Source organism: Egretta garzetta, unplaced genomic scaffold (assembly GCF_000687185.1).
Source record: "Egretta garzetta isolate BGI_Z169 unplaced genomic scaffold, ASM68718v1 scaffold433, whole genome shotgun sequence".
Classification (NCBI taxonomy): Eukaryota; Metazoa; Chordata; class Aves; order Pelecaniformes; family Ardeidae; genus Egretta; species Egretta garzetta.
The window spans coordinates 205,897-209,859 of NW_009259253.1; positions in this window are offsets into that span (position 1 = coordinate 205,897).

Here is a 3,963-nt window from a genome sequence, read left to right on the forward strand (position 1 = left end):
CGGGCTGCGCTTGCTCGGTGCCTCCTTGTGGTGGTCGTCGGGGGTCGTGGGGATGAAGGCTGATGGCTCCTCTTCGTCACCGCCGGTAACCCCTTGTTCTTGCGCAGGCTCAGGTGCTCCTTTGCTCTTGCCCAAACTGCAGGGTCGGTTTAAGCCAGTTCTTAAGGCAAATTCCTGGTTCTAATCAAGAAGAACCACAAATCTTCTTCAGTTAGTTTGCACAACAGCAAAACATCTGAGCACTATCTATCAATTTGATTCTCTGGGCTACACAGCAATCTAGACAATTACTATGCAGCATCTTATCTACTAACATTCCCTTAACCCCTTCTCTCGTGAGCACGGGTGTTTTAAGGGGTTTTGGTAACTTCATAGAATCATCATAGAATGTTTTGAGTTGGAAGGGACCCTTAGAGTTCATCTAGTCCAATCCCCAACTTCTAGTGTTCACGCGTAAAGTGGTCACGCCAAAGTGCTTGTGAGCTGGGGAAGAGCACAGAGGAAATTACAGGAGAGGGAGCTATCGGCAGAAATGCTTCATGGATGGACACAAAGTACCTCTCACAGTCAGCTCCTCCATGCATCTTCTGTTACACAGGGTGGACCAAGTTCGACAGAAGGAAAGGATTTAGGCATTCAAAGTGGAGCTTAGGCAGAACTGCAATGGTGGGGAAAAAAGGCAGAACTGTGATTCTGGGAAAATCTCTGCCCGATTCCTGCCTGTCCTTTGAGACGCTCTGTTCAGAGGCACCTCAGAGGTTTATTAGAAAGTTTTGCACGGCTTTTTTTTTTTTGCCAGCGTTGAGCAGCTTGCTCTTCCTCTTGTTCCAGCTGATCAGGATCCAGAAACCAGGCATTTGCTGACTACCGACTCTAAGGGATGCAAACTGAAAACCTACCATAATTACGCCATGATGGCATTCAGGTTGTGTGACAGGCATATCCGTGGGCACAACCTGTGTCAAATTTGTTAGGGACAGTTTTCAAGGCAAGGCCACTCCTCTGCTCCACTCGTTGCAGCCATCGGGCGGATGGCAGGTCTTCATCACACTGCCTTTTCCTGTGGGAGGCAGCCCCTCGCACCGTGCTGTGTGCTCGCGGGGTTCGGGCGTCGCCGCAGGGTGATGCGCAGTAGGGTCCCCAAAAGTGGCTCTGGCATACCCTAGCTGAAAGTTTGTACGTCTGCAGGCTGTTGTAGTTGACAGAATTACTTCTGAGTTCCTCTCAGGTACTCTGGTTTTGAAAATCGGGACTGGCCGTTATAGTTCTTTTGGTTTTTTTATAGTTCTTTTTCTGTTTGTTTTTTTTTGGGGGGGGGGTATTTGTCATATGAAGGCCGTATAAAAATGGGAGGGGGTCTAGGCAGATAAGTAAAACTGTACCAAATGTAATTTGTGCAGGGAAATCTGTACTCTTCCATTTCCGTGGCACAGTGTTTGTGCAACTCATCTTTTCATGCTACCCAACATGCCAGAAAATGCCCCCTTTTTTTATTATTATTATTATTTTATTTCTTTTAACTCCTCTGAATTTTTCCTCTCTCCAGGCTGTGGATCCCGAGCCAGCGGATTTGTTTCCCTGCCACCCCAACTCAACAGCTATGCAGCAGCAAGATAAGACTGATCTATGTCCTCAGGGCATTTTTGTGGGCTGCCACAGAAAGCTGTGGACTCAGCCCAACATTGCTCATTCTCAGATGGTTAATGCTCCATAGGTACTGTGTTTGGACCTAGCAGAAGTGCCTGGATTCATTGCTAGGCATTTAAGTGAAACAACGTAGTTAAGAGTTTCTCCCTGGTTTTCCAGGTACTCTGGCAATGGAATTCTTCATTTTACTGGACTGTGAGTTCTTGCTCACTGGGAGTGACTCATACTTTTTCTCACTACCATGATGGGCAAGTATGAAAATGAGTGATGATTTGGGGATTTTTTTTTTTTCTTTAACCTGAAGAATGCCTTCATTAAATGAACAGCATTTTTATAATAGACCCAAGATGATCTGGGTGACACTGATCTAGATGAACTCGTACACTGAAGCTGGTAGCGTTACCATTTTCTCCTTCACTCCCATTTTTGTCTGTGAGGATGACATGGTTACTAAGTAATGGAAGAAACGCTTCAGGCTTTCCTCTTATTCCAAGAGGTTAAACCGTCCTCCAGATGTAGTCATGTAGGTTTCACTGGAATCACCAACACAGTAGAATACAGAATAGGGGAGTGAAACATGAGGTGACAAAACTTGTAATGGCATTCAGATCAATGTAAGTGATGCAGCACAAGACTGTTTTTTTCCCCTGAATTTTCTGTAAAAGTGAGTAAGCTCATTTGACAGGGTTTAAGTGTCTTCCACCGGTTAATCTTGCACCCTGTGAAAATTGTGAAAGAAGAGTCCTTTTCAGCAGAAGGGCAAAAATGTATAGAGGAAAAACCCCTTAGCTGAGCAGGTTTGAAGATGGTGCTCTGCTGAGGCTGTTAATTGTTATTTTGTTGGCCTAATGGGGATGCTTAAAATCACTTTCACACTGAAGACAGAAACTAACATACCTCCCATTTGAAAGTCCTTAAGGGGACCGTCATGTGTAGCATACTGTTACGGTAAATTTCTGACACCTGTGTGGCTAAATCTGAATTGCAGGTCTGCTACCTACTGCCTTCCACCCAACATGGTTGTGTCACCGAAATCGGGAAGAATGAACCTCCTAACACCAATGCAGTGTTAGAAGGCAGGCATTCTTTATTCACGGCGCCGGATGCACGGGGGATCGCTCCACCTAACGTGCATACCATCAAGCGGCAACTTGTCCGTTTATATGTAGCAAAGTATTACATATGTATGAATTTTTCTGATATGCCTATACATATGCATAACCTGTCTCCGCTTTGTATTAAAATTAGCTTCAGGAGGTCATTTCCATAAGTCCCTCCCCACTGCGCCTGCTCAGTGCCTCCTGGTGGTGGTCGTCGGGGGTCGTGGGGATGAAGGCCGATGGCTCCTCTTCATCACCGCTAGTAACCCCTTGTTCTTGCGCAGACTCAGTTGCTCCTTGGCTCTTGCCCAAACTGCAGGGTTGGTGTAGACCAGCTCTTGAGGTAAACACCTGGTTCTTATCAAAAAACTGTCCTTTGTAAGGAGCCACAAATCTTTCTACATCAATTAGTTCTCATTCCTTCTAGTCGGGCAACCTTGGCAAACCACAGCAAACTAGACAATACTAATTTTAGCAAAGTAACAGCAAGCTAGACAATAAGGCCTAAATCTTATGCATGTAAGCCGTTTTACATTTGGGGTCTTTTTGACCCTTAGGGTATCATTTGAGTGTTAAAAATAGCCACTGAAGAAGGAAAATAGATGCTCAGTTTCCACGACCCATGGTCCTTGCTGAGAACTTGACCAAGAAAAATTCCCTGCGCTCTACTGACGGGACACACAGTCATATTTCTTGGATTGATTGTGGCTGGTGCACAGAAGGAGTCCCAAAAATGTAACGTGTCACTGATAGAGGTGTTGATTTATCCTTCAACAACAGTTTAGAATAATTTTTGCAACTTCTCTACTTAAATAAATCAGTCAAGGAAGGAGCTTGCAACTGTATAACATATGGAGTTGTCAGTAGTTTTTATCTTTGAAACTGCTATTAATATCTTTTGGGAAAAGAGTCACACAAAGAAGGCAGCAGAGCAGTAACATTAAGTAGGGACTGATTAAGGCGACATTGGGGGCCTTATTAAGTGCTGCAGTGCAGGAAAGGGTAATGTTGGGCACCTAAATTATGGAAAACATGATGAATGCTGCTGTCGCATGTTTTCATTCATTAGGGCCAAGCAACTCTCAGACCTTGAAGCCCGAGCTCCCCCCCCCGGGTTTGTCAGTGAGCCTCGTGTGGCTTCAGTAAAGTGGTTTAACAAATTAATTGATGCAGCAACCTCAGCAGTGACCCTCAGGAAGGGTTGCAAAGGGAGAAA